The sequence below is a fragment of the Artibeus jamaicensis genome, unplaced genomic scaffold, assembly GCF_021234435.1.
Source record: "Artibeus jamaicensis isolate MK-2021 breed Jamaican fruit bat unplaced genomic scaffold, CSHL_Jam_final scaffold_1283, whole genome shotgun sequence".
NCBI lineage: Eukaryota > Metazoa > Chordata > Mammalia > Chiroptera > Phyllostomidae > Artibeus > Artibeus jamaicensis.
Genome location: NW_026522028.1, coordinates 11,840,757 through 11,865,246, shown reverse-complemented (window position 1 = coordinate 11,865,246; position 24,490 = coordinate 11,840,757). Strand labels below are relative to the sequence as shown.

Sequence of the window (24,490 nt, the reverse complement as noted above, 5' to 3'; positions counted from 1 at the left end):
CGAGCTTAGAGATTGTTCATTACAGTAGCTAACGTTAATTATTCTTATATATCATGTCTTTGTGTTTTAGGTTTTCTCTAGAATACAGCAGATATCTGGATTGTTTTGTTTCAATCCAGTTTGAGAATATCTTTGGTGTAACTAGTGAGTTTAGACCACTTATACTTTATTATGATTTTAACTGTTGATGTATGGAATTCTCTTTAGCATTTTATTTTATGCTCTCTCTCCTGCTTTTTCCATTGTCTTTCCCCCCCTTTCCTGTGTTCTCTCAGATTGATTCCACATTTTCCTCTCTATTGTTTTGGAAGTTATATGCTCTATTTTTATTTAGTGATGACTCTTAAATTTTAGCATGTGTACTTAAAGTCTACATCAGAATAGCTCCACCACCCAAGGGTGTCAGAATGCTAATCACCACCATCCTCTTGTCTTAAAAGTCATTATTATCCAGTATTTTAGCACCATCTTTTTCTAAACCTCCAAACTAGACATTATTGTTGTTTTATAAATCTCAAATTTCCTTCTGGGATCATTTTTTCTTTATCCCAATGTATACTCTTAGAAATGCCCTTAACGAGTATGCTTTGGTGATAACTCATTCAGTTTGGGATTTTCTGAAAATGTCCTCATTTCACCCTTACTTCTGAATACAGTGTACAGAATTTAAGTAGATATCAAATTCTACATTGACAGTGGTTTTCTCTTAGCAATCTTAAATTATTGTTCCACTGTGATTGCCAGTCCAGTTGTTCCTTTTAGCTGATCTCTCTTTTCGTCCTGTCAACTTTTAAGATTTTTCTCCTTGTATTTTTTTAAAGATTTTATTTATTTATCTTTAGAGGGGAAGGGGGGAAGGAGAGAGGGAGAGAAACATCAATGTATGGTTGCCTTTTACGCGTCCCCTGCTGGGAACTGGCCTGCAGGGAACCTGCCTGCAACCCAGGCATGTGCCCTGACTGGGAATTGAACTGCGATCGTGTGGTTCTCAGGCCCGCGCTCAATCCACTGAGCTACACCAGCCAGGGTCTCCTTGTATTTTGTGCTCTGCCATCATAACTGAAGGAGACTGACTCTCCCACACTTTGTCTCCATTTCGTTTCATCTTAGTGTCCTTGGAGCGTCTGGCTGTATGCAGAAGTCTCCATCCCAATTCCCTACCTTCCCTGAGCCCAAGATCGTGTCTCCCACAAACATGAGGTCATTAAAACCTGAGACTTTAGGTTCCTGGGAGTGGCAAATGGGCTCAGGGTTATCAGTCACTTACCATGCTAGTTTGTAGCTCCCTCTTTATTTTTCACTCCTATTTGCCTTCTTACAAGCTCAACTATAGCTTTTAAACAATGGGGGTTTCTTTTTATATTTTAGCTAGGGTTTCTATGGTTTTGCAGTGGAATGGTTTTGCAGAATATTTGCTCTACCATATTCTCCTAAGTGAAAGTCCACATTGTCACTTCATTCTATTGAATTATATCCTTCGGATAGAATCTTGAGAGTAGGACCACTTAACAGCATCAGAAACTTAAGATATTTTTAGGGCTGTTCATACGCATTGTCAAATTGCTTTCCCACCATCTTTCTGAGTGGCAACCACTCAGAGGCAGAGTGGCATTAGAGAGTATGGGCTTTGAACAGGTCGAGTGTGATTCTGTCTCCCCCTACCCCATCTCTTTCTATCCCTCCACTATTCACTTATATAGCAATTAGAGAAATCTTTCCCTTAGAAGCTTTGTTGTGGTTTGAGATGCAAGAGAGCTCAGAAAGAAGGTACCACTTGAGAAGGACAGAATAAAGATACATGTGGAAGGACTTCTGACTAAAAATGCTTCCTCTTGAAGCCCACTAAAATAACAGTAAAGAGGTTTTTCTTTTAAAGACAAACTGTCAGTGGTAGAAATCAGAGAGAGCAGCAGCAAAATTTTGTCAGTTGGAAAACTTATGAGTGGTAGTTGACATAGCACATCTGAGAAAACTGTATCTTAAACTAGCCTTGAGGTAAGCTAAGAAGCAAAAACCAGTTTACCCTGTAGGACCCTCCAAAGGACTCAGGAATTAGCAACAGCAAAGTGGATACATTTGGAAGTGAGGGGTAAAGGAGGAAGAATTGGCTGAAAATCTCCTTAAGAAGCAATTAGAACACCAGATTCCTTCCCCACTGTTACGGGTCGACTTGTGTTCCATTCCCTCCCCCCAGATAAGATAATTTGAAGGCCTAACCCCCAGTACCTCAGAATATGACCTTATTTGGAAATAGAGTTGTTGCGGAGGTAATTAGTTAAGATGAAGTCATACTAGAGTAGGGTGGGGCCGTAATCCAACAGAACTGGTGTCTTTATAAGAAAACAGCCATGTAAAGACAAAATCAATTAAAAGAATCGAAATGGTTACCTCTAAGGAAAAGAACGTGGGGGAAAACGGAGCAGAGTCTAGCAGATTTTGTAACTGTTGTAGGACTATTTGACTTTTAAACCTGTGCAAGTATGCATTTCATTTTAAAGTTTTTATTTATTTATTTTGTTTTAGAGAGAGGGGAAGAGAAGTAGATAGAGAGGGAGAGAAACCGCGATGTGTGCTCGCCTCTCACACGCCCCCTTCTGGGGACCTGGCCTACAACCCAGGCATGTGTCCTGACTAGGAATTGAATCGGTGACCCTTTGGTTCACAGGCTGGCAGTCAATCCACTGAGTCACACCAGCCAGGCCTGATTTTAAAAACTAAACATTTTTTTTCAAATGCAAGAAAGCAGGAGAACTGTTCAGATGCAGGCAGGAGTGTGCTGGAGTAGCTCACCCTTAGCTTGTTCAAGCCAGTTGTTAAAGTTCTAGGAATTTTGTGAGCTGCTTGTTAAATGTAGCTGTTAGTAAAACTTAAATTGTATAAACTTACAATTAAGTAAACTATTATATGACAGTTAGTTACTCTAAACTCATCACTTCCTAATTATTTGACTGCATTGTACTGTGATCTATAATCTTGACGTTGTGTCTGGTGTACCTGTCTGGTGTGATGTCATGTTGGTAACTTGAAAATATATGTGTTTCTTTTTGTTTATTTCTTAAACTTTTTTTATCGTTAAGTATAACACATCTATAGAAAACCACATAAAACAATTTCTTTGGGACTCTCTGAGCTTCCTGGACTTCCCGGAAGTCTAGTTCCTTTGCCAGATTGGGAAGGTTCTCCTTCATTATTTGTTCAAATAAGTTTTCAATTTCTTGCTGTTGTTCTTCTTCTGGCACCCCTATGATTCAGATATTGGAACATTTCAGGTTGTCCCAGAGGTTCCTAAGTCTCTCTTCATTTTTTTTTTTGAATTCTTGTTTTTTCCTTTTCTTTCGGGTGGGTATTTACTTCTTTCTTTGGTTCCAAATCCTTGCTTTGAGTCCTGGTTTTCCTCCTGTCACTGTTAGATCCCTGAATATTTTGCTTTAAGTTACCCAAGATTAAAGATAAGGAGAGAATCCTAAAAGAAGCCCGAGAAAAGGAGACAGTCACCTACAAAGGAGTTCCCATTAGACTGTCAGCTGCTTTCTCAAAAGAAACCTTGCAGGCTAGAAGGGGCTGGAAAGAAGTATTTGAAGTCATGAAAGGCAAGGACTTCCATCCAAGATTGCTCTATCTAGCAAAGCTTTCATTTAGAATGGAAAGGCAGATAAAGTGGTTCCCAGATAAGGTCAAGTTAAAGGAGTTCATCATCACCAAGCCCTTATTATATGAAATGTTAAAGGGACTCACCGAAGAAAAAGATCAAAACTATGAACAGTAAAATGACAACGAACCCACAACTATCAACAAATGAATGTAAAAGAAAGGAAAAACAATGAAAACAAAAACTAAGCAAACAACCAGAACAGGAGCAGAATCAGAGAAATGGACATGACATGAAGGGATTTCAGTGGGGGGGGGGGGAAGAATGGGGGGAAAAGGTACAGGGAAGAAGAAACATAATTAGTAGGCATAAAATAGATGGGGAAAGATAAAACATGGTAGAGGAAACAAGAGAACTCAAAAAACTTATATGTACAACCCATGGACATGAACTAAGTGGGGGAATGCTGGAGGGTTAGAGGGGCAGTGTGGACATGGGATAAAGGGGAGGAAATTGGAAAAACTATAATAGCACAATCAATAAAAATACTTAAAAAAAAGAAAAGCACATAAAACAAACATAGTGTTTAAGGTATTATGGGTAAAACAAGACACCTTTGTAACTACCATCCATGTCAGAAAAAGAACCGTAGCTGACCACCCCAAAAGCTCTCCATCTGCTCCCCCTCTCCTAAGAGTAAGCAAACTTCTTTTAAAAATTTCGTTGTTGCCGTTCAATTACAGTTGCCCCCATTTTCCCCTCATTACTCTCCCCTGCCCCAGCCAGCCCCACCTCCCACCCTCACTCCTTCCCCGCCTTTGGCTTTGCCCATGGCTCCTCCATACATGTTCCTTGAGGGCCTTTCCCCTTCTTGCCCGCTTTATCCCCTCGCCCCCCTCCCCTCTGGTCACCGTCAGTTTGTTCTTTATTTCCATGTCTCTGCTTCTATTTTGCTCGCTTGTTTGTTTTGTTGATTAGGTTCCACTTTGTACTTTTATGGTAATCCCTTCAGCACTTTATAGTTTCATCACCTAAGCACGCATCCATAAACACTTTAGTTTAATCTCACCTATTATGTTTACATGGCTTTTACCTCTTTTTAACCTGTAGGTTCCCTGTCTACCTCTTTTCTTTCTTTTTACAATTTGCCGGTAAAACTGGACTGTTTATCTGTGCCATCTCCCATTATCTGGATTTTGCTGACTGAATTCCTCTGGGGTAGCTTAACGTGCTCTTCTGCCTGCTGTGCTTCCTATAAATTGGTGGGTGGATCTGGAGACTCACTCTTTATTATTTAACAATGACAACAAAAACACTAATTCAGCAAATGCATGTTGAACATTTCTTGCATGCCTGAATGGGATGCTATAAAAATACACATTTTTTTTAAGGATTCATTATTTCAGGCAACTGACAGAATCTGTCTGAGGGACAGATTGTTACAGTTCACTCTATATTCAGGGGGGTCAAACTCATTTTCACCGGAGGCCACATCAGCCTTGCGGCTGCCTTCAAAGGGCCAAATGTAATTTCAACTCCTTAACAGTTAAGGGTAGTTACATTTATACAGTCCTAAAATTACATTCAGCCCTCCTAAAGCAACCACAAGGCTGATTTGGCCCGGGTGAAAATGAGTTCGACGCCCCTGCTCTGTAACATTAGCCTGGTCACCAACTCAGAAGGCATCTCCAAAACTGTTAGGCCTTATGTGTGAAATATATATTAACTGACAAAGAGACTCCTGGTAACAGTATAGACATAGTACAGGAATGCCTTCCTGAAGAAATTATTAACTACATAACCACTGGTATAGAAACCTCTGTCTCTTTTTCAAGGCTGGTTTTAATAATGGTACATTTACGAAGTACCACTGACAATAATTGCAGATTTCATAGAACAGTTCGTGGCAACTCAGCAATAAGGGATTTTTTTAAAGGAAAAGGAGGAAATGTAGTTACATATTTCTAAATAATCAGAACCTTAAATTTTTTTAAAGGACACAGAATAAGATTCTATAACTCAATGCTGTCTATAAATTTTTGCTATTGCTATGATGCACCAATAATGCAATCTCCCTAAGTAGTCCCTAATTATTGCTAGAATAATCTGGGCAGCCTAAAGATGTGTTCATGTTCTTAAAATCAAATATCAAGGCTTCCTGTATGAACAGTACTTGGCTAAATTATTTAAAGTGTGGTTTAACTTAAAATACTTCTGTGGCTTATTCTCATAGTGTACTAGTGAATGTTTTATGTTATATATATATAATGTTTATAAAATTAATGAAGTTTTTACTAATAAGATCTTTACTTCTGCTATGAATTCTTTGCTTGGAAGTAAGGAGAAATGCTCAGATTTGTGGACCAGGAAACTAAGAGAGAATAAAGATTACCTGCAAACCAAAAATGTTCAACCCTACTCTATAAGTTTACAGTATTATATTCAGCATGATTCACAGAAATGACATTAAGTTTAAAATATTCATGTGTGTCATTTTTTAAAAGTTCTCCCAAAATAAGTCATTTCTTTCTGTAGTTTTGCAAAAGTGAATATTCATCTCTCCCTGGTAAATTAAGGCAATCTTTGGCATTAAAATTAACCTGTCAGCCCTGGCTGGTGTAGCTCAGTGGATTGAGTGCAGGCCTTCGAACCAGAGGATTGCAGTTCAATTCCCAGTCAGGGCACATGCCTGGGTAACAGGCTAGTTCCCAGCAGGGGACGCACGAGAGGCAACCATACATTGATATTTCTCTCCCTCTCTTCTTTCCTTCCCCTCTAAAGATAAATAAAATCTCAAAAGAAAATTAACCTGTCAAATTATATTCTCCAAAATTCTCCAACATTTGCAGAGATATGAGGAACTTTCTGAAAGTGAAATAACCAAGATATGATGGTTATGGACCAGACTAAGAAAAATAAATGCCAAAAAGAATACCATTTCGTCACAGAATATTAAGAAAGATTCAGACACAACCTGAGTTATTTTGGATCAATAATTATTACAGGTTTCTATAAATAAAATCTTCCAGTGTTAAAAGTTGTTGGAGCAGCATTTCCAAACATCTATGACTAATACCATTATATTCTCTGTTCCAGGGAGTTTAATCATGACATCATCTCTTGAGAACATTTAAATATTAATCCATAGGTTATTCTCAGCATGCAGTCCATTACTTTCTTTCTCATTCAGAGTACTTTCTCATTTGGCACAAATAAGTTAATGTAATTCTTTTAACATGCTAAAGAAAATAGGATCAGATGAGGATATCCAGGTTTGCATTAATTTAAAGTGAATCAAAATGCTCTCTACAAAGACTACGTCTTGCCAGTTGCTTTTTGCCTTCACAGATTATTTCTTTAAGGCAAAGCATCAAGTGAGTATTATTTTTGACAAAAAAATTTAGTGTCTCCCTCAGGAATAAATTTCTATAGTTTGAGTAATTTTGGAATACATTAAATCATGGTACTTACATTTCCCTTCTAAAATCACACAAATCTTTTCCTGGGAGGTCATTTCTCTCTCTGCCTCAAACGTGATTCTCCTCCCAGGCTGTGGCCGATGCTATACATATGCTATACAAGGTCCCTCACCTTGACCACTTCTAGTGACTGCCTTGTCTTCCTCATCTCACTTCCCCAGGAACTTCCTCATTCTCCTACTGAGGTGTTTGTGTTTGTAGCTTCTCAATAAACCACTTGCACGGGAATCCTTGCCTCGCAGTCAGCTTCTGGGGAAAACCAATCAAAGACTCGGCAGCTCTTCCTGCTTTGTTTTATTCTTTCCTCAACATTTCAATTTATTTGTTATTTCCTTGTTTTATAATACAATGAAGAGAGTAACTGTCAGCTTCGTTAGGAAATTACTTTTCAGCTCCTTCTGAACGTACTGTCTTCTTTCTGCACCATGTCAAGAAACATCATTTCGTTCCTTTGCTAACCCTCCCAGGTGTAGATATCTACAATGGAATTTGGCTACCTGCAGAAAAAAAGGGGTGGGGGTCTCTGGTGTCTGCAGTCAAACCAAATTCCTGGTCGGTACTTAGTGATGTCCAGGGTATCTTCCAGCTGTAAAATTGTATGAGTTTTCAGCAACAATTCTGTGGAAAGTAGTCCAGAAAATTGAATAGGAGAGTCCTGGCTGGAGTGGCTCAGTGGATTGAGGCCCAGCCTGCAAACCAAAGGGTTGCCAATTCAATTCCCAGTATAGCGCACATGCCTGGGTTGCGGGCCAGGTCCCCAGTAGGGGGCACAAGAGAGGCAACCGCACATTGATGTGTCTCTCTCCCTCTCTTTCTCCTCTCTAAAAATAAGCAAACAAACAAACAAAATCTTTTAAGAATACATAAATAAATAATTATTTTAAATACCTCTAAAAGAAAAAAATTGAATAGGAGAAACTTTTCAACTCATTTTGAGGACAACATAATACCAAAACCAGACAAAAGCACTACAAAAAAGAAAACCACAGAACAGTATCACTCATAAACTTAGATACCAAAATCCTCAAAAGAAATTTAGCAAATGGAATTCAGCAATACATAAGAAGAAGTTTATACCGTGACCAAGCGGGGTTTACTTCAGGCTGTAAAGGTTCAATATTCAAAAATCAGTTAGTGTAACTAATCCTATTAACAGGCTAAAGTGGAATAACCACATGATAATATAGTTGATGCAGAAAAGCATTTAACAAAATTAAATACCCATTTCTAATAAACACTCTCAGCAAATTAGAAATACAGCAGAACCTCCTCAGCCTGATAGCATCATTGTTTTCGTGTGTGTGCCCCGAGGGGTCTGGAATAGCAGGTGACTCTGACCTTGCAGCTGCACGTTATCTTAGATGCACAAATGTCACTGGACAGCTTCCGCACTGGGGCTGGACTTGCCTCGGCAAGGTCCAGGACCTTTCAGTGTCAGGGCACTGCCAGGATCTTTCAGTTCTTGACTTGTGCAGGGAAAATTTCAAGACACAAGTGCAGGCGAAAGTGAGTAAGGATATTAAAGTTTGGGACATCGAGGCAAAGGAAGGGGCCCCGGAGACAGTATCAGGGGGTAAGGCCAGGATGAGCTGCCACAGCCCGTTGCTCCCCTGTGCAGCCGTCAGCCTATTTCATGTCTCTGTAGGTTTGCCTGTCCTGAGCACTTCGTAGAAATGGAGTCATGCAACATGTGGTATTTGTGTCTGACTTCTTGCACTCAGCCTAATGTTTTCAAGGTTCATCATGTTGTATCGCGGGTCAGCACTTCATTCCATCCCCCTACCCTGTTTTCACTATGGCAAAACACATAAAAAATAAATTTACCGTCTTGGTGGTTAAGTACAGTTCGGTGAACTTGCTTGTGCCTGGTGGTTCCCAAGGAGCTGACTTCTCCTGGCTCCAGCCACAGGCTGGGCTCTTCCAGTTGGACTTCTTAAGGCTGTTAGTTGCTCTTTGGCTCTTCTGCCTTAATGCAAGGGTGTCCATCCTGAACTCTCACACTGCTCAAGCTCTAGGCTTTGTCTCTCATCCCCCATGGCAATGGCTTAGGAAAATCTGGCTATAGGCCTCAGGAGTCAGCAGCTACCTCCAGAGTAAATCTGATCTCTAGCTCTTGTGAACTGGTGCTTGCCAATCATTTCTGCACCCCAACCACCACCCTTGGGATTCCCTTACTTTCTCACCACTACTCTATGTATTAAAATAGTAAAACTTTGTTTTTTGCATTGAAGTGTTTTCCTTTGCATTTTTACTATGCAGATATATAGGATGGGGCTAAAGTAGGTTTATAGTTGTGAATATGTGAAACGGAGTTCATTTTTGTATTGTTATTTATTAAACATTGGATTATTATTATTAACCTACTTTCCCCTACCTCTGTATAATTGCTATAATAAAAAAAAACACACACCACGCATGCTGCTTTATAACCTCCTTTCATGTCATTTAGCAATATATTTTGAACATCTTTTTACATGAACAAATGTGTCAGTGATGCTGTGGGTAGAGTTACTTAGGAAACAGACTCTGAGTCAAGAGATTTGAGTGCCAGCCCTGGCGTGGCTCAGTGGATTGAGTGCCAGCCTGTGAACCAAAGGTTCGCCAGTTCAGTTCCTGATCAAGGCACATGCCCGGGTTGCGGGGCAAGTCCCCAGTTGGAGGCATGTTGGAGGCACTGATCAATGTTTCTCTTGCACGCGGATGTTTCTCTCCCTCCCTTCCTCTCTCTCTAAAAGAGAGATTTAAATGCAGGCAGTTTATTAAGAAGTGCTCTTAAGACACCACCGAGAAAGGGAATCAAGCAGGATTAGGCACAAGGGGAAGTTAGGCAGTGCGGTAGTGACAAGGGCTGCAGTTCTGGAGCTGGCAGTTCCCTGTGTCCCAAATTCAAGAAAGAAGGCTGAGCCTTTATACTCCTATGGGCTGCCTCCCAGGAAGGGGACTGGGCAAGGCAGCCGACCCAATGAGTGCAGTTCCTGGAGAGAGCTCACAACTGTCAGCCAGTAACACTCCCAGCATCTGGGAGTCCCGATGGGGTCTGGGGAGGCCCCCAGTATCCACCAGAGTATCCACATCACGGTATCCACCAGAGTTAGGGATTCTTTAGGCTTCTATTATCAGAGAACCCAAACAACTCTTGCTCAACAAATAGTTCATCTTTCTCACTTAATAGTAGGTGGTAGCTGTGGCATCAACAGCATCTTTCCCCTTCATTAGGAAAGTAAAACCTCTCTCAGAGCCCCCAGAAGACGTCTCCTTACATCTCATGGACCAGAACAGGATCACATGGTCACCCCTAGGTGCAGGGCAAGCTTGGAAAGCAGGAACAGGACTGTCAGATTTTGTGCCGGGAGCAGTGAGCACTGCCGGCGGTCGTGTTACTCCAGGAGAAGAGGGGACACCGCTGTAGACACGGAACCAGCAGAGCCTGCTACAGACAGTTGGCTACGGCGCTAACTTAGTGAAAGAGTCCCCATACTGCTGGACATTTTAAAATATTTTATTTATTTATCTTTAGATGGGAAGGGAAGGAGAGAGGGAGAGAAACATCAATGTATGGTTGCCTTTCGTTCATCCCCTGCTGGGAACTGGCCTGCAGGGAACTGGTCTGCAACCCAGGCATGTGTCCTGACTGGGAATCGAACCACGATTGTCTGGTTTACAGGCCCGCGCTCTGCTGGACATTTTTATGGTTTCCAACATTTTGCTGTTATCCACTGTGCTGCAATAAGCATTCTTGCCTGTCCATATCCTCGATTCGTGTCTTCAGGATGAAATGCCAAATATATCATTTCTGGGCCGAGAGAATGTACCTTTTGAAGGATTTTTTAATCCAGCTTACCAAAATGATTGGTCCTTACCTAAGAAAGATTCTACAAATTTATGTTTCCAAGAGCAGTGAATGAAGAGGCCTATTCCCCTTGATCCTTACTGACACTGGATGCGATCACGCTTATACTCATTTTCATCAGACTTAGAGTGTTAAAAAAAGGCACCTTGTTTTAATTTGCATTTTGATTACTTTGTATTTATTGTATTTATTCATCTTTGGTTTGAATCGTGGTCTGAAAACAGGGCTTGTGTGGTTTCAGCATTTTGGAAATTATTGGGATGGACTTTGTGCTTTGCTTTTGTGCTGTAGAGCTTAATCATGGTAGGTTTACAATTAACCTGAGCTGTTTGGTTCAATTAAAGCTTCTGCCTGACATGACTCCTAGTGCAAGCATGAAACATTGATGTATAGTGTCTCTATGAAACCATGAGTCCAAAGAGTTTCAGGGGAGTTCCACCCAGCTTGTCAGCACCGTTTAGGAATAGCAATGAGCTTGGGGGCTTGCACCCGGTCTGCATGTGCCACTACCCCGCCCCTGCCCCTGCCCCGCCCCCAGGTTCTACCGGATCCATAGCAAGGATACACCTAGGTGACAAGCACAATAGAAAAAACCTCAGGAAAGAAATCATTTCTGTCTCCCTGGTTCCGAAGTGTTCTTTCTGTGCACACATCAGGGGTTCCCCATCCACAGACATCTGGCCTGGCCCTTAGAGAGAGAAGACATTAGGAGCCCGCACCTGGCCTCTCCAGACCCCTGCTGTGAGTCATATGCTGACGTTTATTCTGATTTTCAGGCTCTTGCTAGGGTGTGTCTATTCCCTGTTAATAAACTGTGCATTTGAAAGCTTTGTCCTTTTAAGTTCCGTGAGTCTAATTCAGCAACTGAACCCTGTTGAAGCACCAGTGTTAGTGAAGCTACATGTTTAATCTCTATTTGTGGCCCCTTGGCACCAGGAAAAAAGGTCTATTTGTCTAGTATGCAGACACCTTTCCAGGAAGCCATTAAAGAAGACATTAATTGTATTATTAAGTGAGTGTCTATTCTTATTTTGGATTTATACATTTCAATGGCGCTTTATGCAGGATTTTGGGGTCTCGAATTTAACTCAGTATTTCAACCTTTGGTTTCCCTTCATTTGTGTCTGTTTTGCGTATTTTCCTGACTCTTTTACATGGATCTTCTTGTGCCATTTTGTGCTTCTTTCAAATATCATAGAACTAATTTTTTACAATCCAGCCTTAGGAAACATTATTTTTAAATATGGAAGTAGGTTTCATTTCTATTTATCATTATAACTGATACATGTAGCTTATGTTTCATCTTTTCCTGTGCTTTTTAATGCCTCTCTGCTATTTCTTTTGCTTTGTGATTTGTTTCTCTCTTATGAGTATTTTCTTTGCTAGTCTCTTCTTCTTTGCTTTGGAAGGCATATATACACTTTTTAGAATTGTAAATATGACCTTTAAGCTTTCTGTGGGTCTGGGAAGAGACATACGTGGTGTTTCAATGGCAGGAAAGCTTTCAGAGTCTTCTAGGTCATGGTAACAGGACTCATGTGCCAACTTAAAGTCCCAGCTAGTCACAGGTGGGACAATTTGACCATCAAGAAAGATAATTATATGGATGAAATACATCAAATAAGTTTGAATCAGTGTGTTTGTAGTTTTTAAAACCTACTGTTATCTTCGAAAAAAAAAAAAAAAACCTTACTGTTTTCCTGTAGAGGAGTTTATGGCACCAGCTGTATTTAGAAAACTGCTAAAAAAGAGTCGAACAGAACAATTTTAAAAGCATTCATTCTGTGGCCTATATTTCTTAAATTATCAGAATTCTTAAACTGGAATGGTAATCTTTTTTATTTTTTATTTATATTGTTTCTAGGGTATTTTGTTGACTATGCTATTACAGTTGTCCCAATTTTTTCCCCCACTGCCCCCCTCCGCCCGTAACGCTCTTCCCTCCAGCAATCCCTGCCCCTTAGTTCTCGTCCATCGGTCGTGCAGGTAAATTCTTTGGCTTCTCCATTTCCTATCCTGTTCTTAACATAAAATGATAGTCTGTTAGTTCCCCCTGATTCAGCCAAGTGGAGCTCACTTTTACTTTCCTCCTTCTCTTTGTTAATAAAATCTTAGATTTAGCCCTGGCTGGTGTAGCTCAGTGGATTGAGCGCGGGCCTGGGAACCAGACAATCGCGGTTCAATTCCCAGTCAGGGCACATGCCAGGGTTGCAGGCCGGTTCCCTGCAGGCCAGTTCCCAGCAGGGGACGCACGAAAGGCAACCATACATTGATGTTTCTCTCCCTCTCTCCTTCCCTTCCCCTCTAAAGATAAATAAATAAAATCTTTTAAAAAAATCTTAGATTTAGATATAGATGAATCTTTTAGACTTTTAAAAAAACTAACTTTGCAGTTTTCACAAGGTTGTCTCATTTTTCATTGTTTTTTGATCTCTTGTTATTGTGATGTCTATTTTTATGTAATTTTTTTCAAGAAGTGGACATCGATGGTATGCTTTCAAACCCTGGTGGTATGGAAGGGCAGTTCACACCAGGGGTCAGAAGACCAGATTGCATAGGTGTCGTCTTAGCTCTGAGATAAGTTACCTAAGCTCTCTGGGCTTGTTTCCTCATTGTAAAAGGAAGATAATACGAATTCTTGTGCCCTGGCTGGTGTGGCTCAGTGGATTGAGCACGGGTGGTCTGCAAACCAAAGGACCTCAGTTCAATTCCTGGTCAGGGCACATGCCTGGGTTGCAGGCCAGTTCCCAGCAGGCGATGCATGAGGCATCCATACACTGATATTTCTCTCCCTCTCTCCTTCCCTTCCCCTATAAAGATAAATAAATAAAATCTTAAAAAAAAAAAAAAGAATTCTTGTGCCCTGGCTGGTGTGGCTCAGTGGATTGAGCCCCAGCCTGTGAACCCAAAGGTCGCTGATTTGATTCCTAGTCAGGGCACATGCCCAGATTGGGCCAGGTCCCCGGTTGGGGGCGTGAGAGAGGCAACCAATCGATGTATCTCTTGCACACTAATGTTTCTTGCTTTCTCTCTCCCTTCTCCTCTCTCTAAAGGGAAATAAATAACATCTTTAAAAAAAGAATTCCTGTCTTACAAGATTGTTCATGAATGACTCAATATACATAAAGCACTCACGACAGTGCCTGTGACACGGTGCATGTTTAATATTTGTTAGCTATATTGTGAAAGACAGTTTGGCAGAGTGGAAGACTCTTTGGGTACAGCCTTTTTTCTCTAAAAAGTCTAGCTGTTGCTGCATTTTCTTCCGAAAGCTGTTGCTGCAGAGAAGTCTGAAACCAAACTGACTTCCCTGCCTTGTAGCACAGTGGTTAAGAGCTCTGGTCGGACCACCTTGGTTTGCACCTTGCCTGATTGACTCGTACTGGAGGGGTGACCTCGGGCAAGTTACTTGGCCTCTCTCATCTTCACTGTCCTCATCTGTACAGTGGGGCAACTCATAGACCGTCCCCTTGGGGGCCTTTTGCATTTGTTGGCCAAACGTCTCTGTATTTGTTTATTTTTTCTCACTCCACCCTTTGAATTCTGGTGGGATTCTAATCATAGTACCTCAGCCCCTGGCCAATTATCTTAAGTCTATTCTCTCGGCCACTGTGACGGATCCAAGGGTGAGCACACGGCATACACATGGCTGGAGCCCTGGTATGGTGAGACCAGGAGAGAGACCCCGTCTCTTTCTCCTGGGGTTACTGAGCTAGGATAATGTGAGCCTGGGGCTGCCTGTGTCCTGTCTGGAGGAAGCCTGTCAACATGGTTGGAATTCCTGAATCTGGTCAACTTGAAGGCCAGCACCACCCTTTGTTGGAATGCTGTGAGGTCTAAATGAGAGAAGTTCTGTAAAGCACCAAGTAGTGTGCAGAACAGATGATGATTTGCTTTCTGCTGTCTTGATGATTGCAGGTGTTTTTCTGTGGTAGCTAAAACTCATTGCCAAATGCGTTTATGGGTAGATAGGTAATTCTCCCGGAAATGGGGTAAGTTCTTTGAGTCTATACATAGAGACCTCCCTCAGGCTTAGGAAAACGTTATTCAGAAAGATCTTTCATCTGTGTCTCTGGGCCAGGAACATCACGCACCTGCAATTTGTTGTTCAGTGTCTGTTCTGCGTCATTTTCTGTCTCCGCCTCTGAACATTGAGTTCCTGGGGGCATGGACGTGGGTGACACAGTATCGATGCCCAGATCTGCTGACGCCTTGAACCTCCCCCAACCCTCCTGGGCCATCTCATGCCCAGGGGAGGACTCTAGGCCCCTGACTGACACAGAACCCAGCCCCTCCCCTGGATGGAGCGTTTCAGAGGAAATGGGTTTCTGCCATGTGCCCATCCCACTGTCTTTCTTTCTTTTTTTTTTTCTTTCTTTTTTTTAAGATTTTATTTATTTATCTTTAGAGGGGAAGGGAAGGAGAGAGGGAGAGAAACATCAATGTATGGTTGCCTTTCATGTGTCCCCTGCTGGGAATTGGCCTGCAGGGAACTGGTCTGCAACCCAGGCATGTGCCCTGACTGGGAATCGAACCGCGATTGTCTGGTTCGCAGGCCCGCGCTCAATCCACTGAGCTACACCAGCCAGGGCTCCCATCCCACTGTCTTTCTAGCAACAGTGCGGGCAGGTGTTTGTGCCACAGAAATTCTCAGTGACAGACTTCATGCAGAGTCGAAGTGAGGAGCCACGTCGGAGCCCTGCAGGGCCCCAGAGAGTCCTGATCCTCGGCATTGCTCTGGAGCTCGTTAAACCACTCATTAAACATGATATATTTTCCTTCTCCAGTATTGGGTCAATATTGCCAACCCCAGAACAACAAAATATTAATCGGCTAAAATCGGTTTACTACACACTGTTGATGTGGTTAATTGCGTGTTTTCACCAGCACTCCATGAGTTCAGTTAGAATATTCCCATTTTTCAGATGGGAAAACTCGGACTGGAGTGTTTGGGATACTTCTCTTTTCTAGGAGACTTAGCATTTTCATGGCAAAATATGATTTGTACTATGATGGCTATGTAGAGATTCAGTATACTCTTTTGTCTGCTTTTGTGTATCTCTGAGCATTTCCCTAAGGAAAGGGTACATAAAACTTAAGTAAATAAGTACTATCTGAAATAGTAGAGGGCTTTCGGTTCCAGCCTCTCTCCTGAGCTTCATCCAGATTTATGTATTCAGTGATGTTTCTTACCTCTTCATTCACTCTTTTTAAAAGATTTTATTTCTTTTTCAGAGAGGGGAAGGGAGGGAAAGAGGGAGAGAAACATCCATGTGTGGTTGCCTCTCATGCACCCCTCACTGGGCACCTAGCCTGCAACCCAGGCATGTGCCCTCACTGGGAATCAAACTGGCAACCCTTTGGTTCGCGGGCCCACACTCAATCCACTAAACCACACCACCCAGGGCTTTTCCTTCTTTAGATAGGCCTTCCCTAAACACGCGGTTTGAACTGGCTTCTCCTATACAGGCAACTCACATAGTGGCAGTTTTCAGCTGAGGCAACCACCACGATTTGCAATTACATGTTAACTTGTGTTTAAGGGTTTACTGGCTGCCTCTCATACTCTGAGGACAGGTAATGTGAAAGCCTTTAGGTCCAGCACCTAGCAGAGTGACTGGCACATAGGTATTCATGAAGCATGTGGTGACGATCTGAACCTGTCATTTTCATCTGCTCTCTGGGAAGCGTCTCAAGTACGTCTTTGACATCAGCAGGTGGATTTCTGCACCACCCTTTCTGCGCTTTACTGACTGCATATGGATTTGAATTCTGCTGCGGTCTTTGGAATGTTCTTACAGTCTTGCTTTGAGTCAGCTAACTTTTCAACTTTTGCTCTGCATCTACCTTTGATCTTAAAATAAAATTTATTGGGGCAACATTAGTTAATAAAATTGTATAGTTTTCAGGTATTACCTACAACCTTTTGCGTCTCATGCAGTCGTTTGAAGACGCCTGATAGACTGAACTCTTTCTTCTGGCTCTGAAAACAAATAATATCCCAGAAGCATATTCCCTTTCTCTGACTCTTCTTTTATCTCATCGTCTTTGTTTGTAGCCCTCAATTTGTTTTTTCTCTCAATTCATACACAAACAAGGGAAGATCCTTCTAGACTCAGTGTGTCAACAGACTATGTGGGCTGCCTTGAGTCCCAACTTCTACCCATTTGGCTCCACCCCTTTGGTAAGTCTGTACCCAGAAAGGGGGTGAGCTGATGGGCACAGCTTCCAGTCTACATTTCAGCTTCTAATGGGCTTCCTGTTATTGTGCTTTTTTGTACTCTGGTGGTTATGGCTCTCCTCACATTGTCTCCTTCTCTGGTACTGGAAGCCAAGTGAAATAGCTCTTCCTATGCCTGTGGCCACCTGTAGTAGGTGAGTAATGGGTGAGGAGATGCCTTATACCATGGCCAGTCTGCCCTTCCTTCCTGTGTCATTGATCACTGTGGTGGTTATTTTCCCATGTAAAACTGTAAAAAGATAGGGGGTAAACCGAGGGGGTCAAGAGAGATGAATGGAATTCTATGCTGCAGAGAGAAAGAAGGAGCTACTACCTTTTGCAACAACATGGATGGAACTGGAAAGCATTATGCTGAGTGAAATAGGCCAGGTGCTGAAAGACAAATACCATATGATCTCACCTTTAACAGGAAGCTAAACAACAAAACAAACAAGCAAGCAGGAAAAAAAAAAAACAAAGACACTGAAATAGAGAACAAGGGGATAGTGACCAGAGGGGGAGAAGGAAGGGAAGTTAAGGGGAAAAAGGGGGGAGGGATTTGGAGGAACAAATAGGAAGGACACAGGGACGAGAACTAAGGGGGGTGGGAATGGGAGGGAGGTGGGGAGCAAGGGGCGGGGGAGGCTGGGATGGGAAAAATAGACAAAAAACTGTACTTGAAAAATAACTAAATAAAATTTAAAAAAACGAGAGAGAGAGATGAATGCCCAGTCCTCGGGCTAGTAAAGGCCAGAATCTCTGAGTCAGGATACAGTTGGTGGGGCAAGAGCAGTGTATTTTTTCCTTAATCTTTCTCTAGTTGCTCTTTCATGAAGAAGGCTTGTGTATTCTATAAGGTGAAGAAGTATGGATCTATTTTTCTCAAACTCCATTTGCCTTAAGATTATTTTCAAGGCTGCTCACAATTTTACATTATGTTGGCTGTCAATCTCTCATTATTTTAATGGGTTTTTATTCTTTTCCTGTAAGGTCATGGACAGTTTAGCGAAAAGTTGGGGAGAGTTATACCAAAAAGCAGTAAGATCCAATTTTTCTCTTATCCTCTTGCAACAAAGAAATCTGCAGATCCACAGAATATTCATGAATGATTTTTTTTTTTTTGCTTAACATCTGCTCTCATAGCTCTGTCAGTGAGGAATTCATCATTCCCAAAGCATTCCATATGCTTTTCCACTCTGCATTTACCCATGCAATTTCCCCTGGCACAAATCCTCTCCATTTTTTGGCCTCTAGCAGCTCAGGAACAGGATGTTTCGATCCTCCTCTTGTTTTGAGCCGGAGGACACTGTGACTCCATGTTTGTGAGTAAAAACACTCTTCATCAGAATCATGCCAGCATCGATGAAATTTTATGAAGAACATATTTTCCCGAGCAAATTCAAGTCGATTTAATTTCTTGATATCAATATTCTGTATCATTCAGGTTAAATGCTTCTGGTTGGTTTTATTTGCTTTTTATTTTATAGACATTATTGGCTTTGGCTTTTTTATTGTAATTTTTCAATTAGTTTACATTTGATATTATCTCATGTTGGTTTCAGGCGTATGGCATGGTGGTTAGATAATCAGGTACCTTACAGAGTGTCCCCCTGATATTTCCAGTACCCACCTGGCACCATGCATAGTTATCACAATATAATTGACGGTGTTCCCTATGCTGTGCTTTACATCCCCATGACTATTCTGTAACTATCAATTTGTGCAGGGATTAAGAATTGCTGAAACTATTTTCATCTGGAAAATGTTTCTTCATAAAAATGTCACCATGAAGATTTGTTTTAACATTTGTACAAATAAAATTTTTTTTAAACTTTTAACCTCTTACAAGTGAGTTTACTTTTATGGCAATTATGTCTACTGATTGCCTTTGGTGCAAATATTGGGGGGCCTAAGTTGTGTCGAACTGTGGTTCTTCCGATAGTTTTGAGTCGATAACATACGTAGTGGGCAGTAGTGGTGGCCCACCCATGCCCTGTTGGCACTCACCCTCCAGTACACAAGAATAGTGGGTGGCTTCTGAGTGTGAGGGCCTGCAACTCCCGACCTGGGCTTTCTCAGCCTGGACACCCCTGGGCTGGAAGCGCTTGGGACTTAATGAGCCAATGGCCGATGGAGGATGAACACCCCAGCTTCCTCCTCCTCTGGTGAGATTTCTCTTAGGTATGTTCTATACCTTTTTTCCTGTTGCCTGGGTGTTGAGGATTGAACCCATTCACCCCCAGTGGAAAACTGCTTGACGATGTGCCCTTTTACTGGCTCATCCCAGCCCCTGTGTGACTCCCCGCCCCCCTGCTGGTGCTTTCTGGAATGACCTCTCAAATAAACTAATACTTGAACTCTCATTCTCATTTCGGAGCCAGCGTGCAGGGAGCCCAAGCTAAGACTGCAAGTTTAATTGTATAAAGTTTTGCCATTGCCGGTTTTACTGTGTTGACTATTTTTATGGAGTCTAAATTTTCCATGTCAGTGCCTTATAAAAAAATGTTTTAACGAGTTAAAATGGGTCTTCAATACAAAGAGAGAATCTTAAAACCAGTAAGAGAAAAGCAGTTAGTTACCTACAAAAGAGTTCTCATAAGACTGTCAGCTGAATTCTCAAAAGAAACCTTATAGGCAAGAAGGGCCTGACAAGAAGTATTCAAACTCATGGAAAGCAAGGACCTACAACCTAGAATTACTGTATCCAGCAAAGCTATCATTTAGAATGGAAGGGCAGATAAAGTGCTTCCCAGATAAGGTCAAGTTCAAGGAGTTCCTCATCACCAAGCCCTTAGTATATGAAATGTTAAAGGGTATTCTTTAAGAAGATCAAAACTATGAACAATAAAATGGCAATAAATACATATCTAACAATAATTGAATCTAGAGAGTTCCCGCCAAGATGGCGGCGTAGAAACCCTTTGCTTTCTCGTACAACCAAAAGGAGGATAACAACCAATCTAAAATCAATAAACAATCAAAAGCGCCAGAAAATCAAACTGCATGGAACTCTGACAACCAAGGAATTAAAGAAAAAATCAACCAGAATAAACCGACCTGTAAGGCAGCAGAGCGCATAGGCCGACTCAGAAGAACAGTGGTGGACCAGGTGGGTGGGGCCTGCTGCCTTGAGGCTGTGGGCTGCACAGGCAGGGTAGACTGAAGGTGAACCGAGACTCAGAGGTGGCTGTGGGCTATGGTGGTTGCTATGGTGGGAGAAACTCTCAGTCTCACATGAGTCCATTGGTAAGTGCACTAGAGACAAGCCGGTGAGCTGTACTGTTCTCTCTGCCCCTCCCCCACAGGCAGCGCCAGAGAGCAGCAGGGTTGCCCTACCTGGATGATAGCTAAGGCCCCGCCCCCTTACAACCTATCAGCTGCGCCAAGACAAAGAAATAGGGCCCAAATGAAAGTACAGAGTAAAGCCTCAGAAAGAGAACTAAGCAATGAGGAGGTAGCCAACCTACCTGATGAAGAATTTAAAACCCTGGTAATCAAAATGCTCACAGACCTGATTGAGCATGGCTGAAAAATGAAAAAACAAATGAACAATACCCAAAGTGAAATAAAGCAAAATATTCAGGAAACCAACTGTGACAGAAAGAAAATCAGAAGGCAAAGCAATGATTTGGAACGCAAGGGAAAGATAAACATCCATCCAGAACAAAATAAAGAAACAGGAATTTAAAAAAGCAAAGAGACCCTTACAAACCTCTAGGACAACCTGAAATGTTCCAACATCTGAATTACAGGGGTGCCAGAAGGAGAACAACAGCAGCAAGAAATTGAAAACTTATTTGAACAAATAATGAAGGAAAATTTCCCCAATTTAGTGAAGGAAATAGATTTCCAGGAAGTCCAGGAAGCCCAGAGAGTCCCAACAAAGTTGGACCCAAAGAGGAACACACCAAGGTGCATCATCATTAAGTTACCCAAGATTAAAGACAAAGAGAGAATCTTAAAAGAAGCCAGAGAAAAGGAGAGAGTTACCTACAAAGGTGTGCCCATCAGACTGTCAGCTGGTTTCTCAAAAGAAATCTTGCAGGCAAGAAGGGGCTGGAAAGTATTTGAAGTCATGAAAGGCAAGGACCTACATCTAAGATTGCTCTATGCAGCAAAGCTTTCATTTAGAATGAAAGGGCAGATAAAGTGCTTCCCAGATAAGGTCAAGTTAAAGGAGTTCATCATCACTGAGCCCTTAGGATATGAAATGTTAAAGGGACTTACCGAAGAAAAAGAAGATCAAAACTATGAACAGTAAAACAACGAACCCACAACTATCAACAAATGAACATAAAAGAAACAAAAAACAATGAAAAGAAAAACTAAGCAAACAACCAGAACAGGAGCAGAATCAGAGAAATGGACATCACGTGGAGGGATTTCAGTGGGGAGGGGAAGGGAGGAATAGGGGGGAAGGGAGGAATGGGGGGAAGGGAGGAATAGGGGGAAAAAGGTACAGAGAAGAAGCAGCATAATTAGTAGGCATAAAATAGACGGGAAGAGATTAAAATGGTATAGGAAATAGAGGACTCAAAGAACTTATATGTACAACCCATGGACAAAAGAGGGTTGTATATATAAGTATATATATATAAGAGGGTTGTATATATAAGTATATATATAAAGGGGGGAATGCTGGAGGGTTGGAGGGGCAGGGAAAAGGGGTATAAAGGGGGAAAATTGGGAAAACTGTAATAACATAATCAATAAAAATACTTAAAAATAAAAAAATAATTGAATCTAAAAAAGAAACAAGCAAAAAGAATAGAAACAGAACCATAGACACAAAAAATGTTTTGATGGTTGCCAGATGGGGGTGGGGGTTGAGGGATGAGCAAAAACGGTGAAGGGATTGAGAAGTACAATTTGGTATTTACAGAATAGTCATGGGGATGTAAAGCACAACACAGGAAATATAAGTAGCCAAAAAACACATATGCATGACCTTTGGATGTGGCAAATGGTGTGGGGACTGCCTGAGGGAGCCGGAGGTGGGGCTGGGTGGAGGGAGGCAAAGGGAAAAAATGGAGACCAGTGTAATAGCATAAACAATACAATAGAATTTTAAAAAATATTTTATTTCTTTTATTTTCTTCTCTTTTTTTTTTTTAAGAGAAAGGGGTAGGGAAGGAGAAAGAGAGGGAGAGAAACATCAATGTGTGGTTGCCTCTCATGTGTCCCCCACTGGGGACCTGGCCTGCAACCCACGCATGTGCCCTGACTGGGAATTGAACTCTGACCCTTTGGTTTACAGCCCGTGCTCAATCCACTGAGCTACACCAGCCAGGCCTTAGAATTTGAAAAATAAAGTAAAATGGGTCTTCACCCATTTTTTTCGTTCATAAGAAATTTTACTATGTGGTATTTGTTATTCCAATACTGGTGGTATTTCCACCAGTACTGGAATCCATCGGAGTGGAAGACTGATAGACTGGGTCTGGGTGTGTGCCTGGGTCAGAACCACCTGCCTCCTGTGACCTTTGGTGCTTTTTTGCACATTCTTTCCTGAGAACCCTTTTCTGTAGTCTCCACCTAGAGAAATCCTACTTAGTCTACATGGCCAAGTATATATGCCCATTCGTCCATGAACATTTTCCTGAGTCTCATCAATAGTACCGTATTTTGCCGTGTATAATGTACACTCACACTTTTGGCCCAAACTTTCAGGAAAAACAATCTTTTAAGTTTTTAATTCAATTGTTTATTTATTTATTTATATTTAGATACTTGGTTTTTGTATTATAAAGGAATTTTAGGATTTTTTTTAGGATTTATTTTTTAACATATTATGGTATGAGACATTTTTTGTAGCAAATAATTACAAAACACAAGAACAGATACAAGGTATTTCAGGTACTACCCATGTATAATGTGCATCCTTATATGTCCCCTAAAAAATTTGGGCAAAAAGTGTGCATTATACACGGCAAAATACGGTAATTCTAACTTTCTGAGCTCCCACAGTACCCTGCTTTTTCCTCTTTCTCTTGCCTTATTCATTTTTACTTGCCTTAATGAGTTTTAGTTACTTATGATTCCTGATTATATTCAGAGCAGAGTACACCTTGTTTTTCACTTTCACTAGTACACACTGCAGTTATTCAATAAATGTTTGAATGTATGTTTTCATTGCTGAAACCTCTCACACCCTAGATCTAAGGAGAATGCTGTTAATTTTCCTTAGAGGACTTTTTGAATAGGATTTCTCTTGACCCTATAGTGTATACCATGCCTTTCTTAATATCTTTATCAGCTGCTGTTATCTCTTAAACATAGTTGATTCTTAACCATTTTGCTTCATTGATATAATTCCCATCCCTTTTGTTTTTCTCTAAATTGTTGTATTTGCTTTCTGCGCTTAATGAAATTTGATGGTATGATTTTTTAAATTGCCCCAATAGTTAAAGATACCTAGTCATCATTTGGGATAGTATACTGATGTGGCAAGCATAGTTTATGAGAAATCTTTCCAAATCCATTAACAAAAACAGTAAAATACCACTGAAAATGCATAAATGACATATTGGCACATAGAGGTGAAAAATTACTCAACCCTGACTATAATAAAGAAAATAAAAATGAAGATACAATTTTCACCTATTAGATTGCTAATGATTCTTTATTTCTTTTTCAAGAATAGAGTATGGTAATAAAGAAATTCATATTCAGCCCTGGCTGGTGTGGTCAGTGGATTGAGTGCTGGCTTATGAACCAAAGGGTCGCTGGTTTGATTCCTGGTCAGGGCACATGCCTGGGTTTTGGGCAGGGTCCCCAGTGCGGGGCACGTGAGAGGCAACCACACACTGATGTTTCTCTCCCTCTCTCTTCTCCTTCCTTTCTCTCTAAAAATAAATAAATAAAACCTTTTAAAAAAAGAAACACATATTCATTGCTGATATTGTGTCTAATATTATACAACTTTCCTGAAGCTTCATCTAGCAATATTTGTCAGGGACTTTAAATAGTTCATTTTCTTTCACCTTTAGAAAACCGCACTCAGGAAGTAATTGGAAGTATAGATAATATGTATCATATAAATCAAATGAAAGAACTATTTTAAAAATGTAGTGATGTCTCACAGTAGGGGCATGATTACATAAATTGCAACAGACATATTATGGAACATGAAGCAATCAGTAAAAGTGTTATTTTCAAAGAAATTGTAATGACTTGTGAAATTGTTCCTAATAAAATTTTATGTGAAATACAGGATACAATACTATAATTTTATTGCTCTCCATAACACTCTGATCCCTAAAACAGGTTTCTATTGACTCCTTATTTTTCTGGGAATGGGTCACACTTTTCTGTTTCTTTGCATGCCTCATGATTTCTTTTGGAAACTTGAC

The 24,490-nt window shown here is 41.1% G+C and overlaps 1 protein-coding gene across 1 annotated transcript in view; it reads left to right on the top strand.

Annotated features, from left to right (window-relative positions):
• CUNHXorf58 (chromosome unknown CXorf58 homolog) overlaps positions 1-24,490 on the top strand; it is a 66,617-nt gene that overhangs the window by 25,225 nt on the left and 16,902 nt on the right.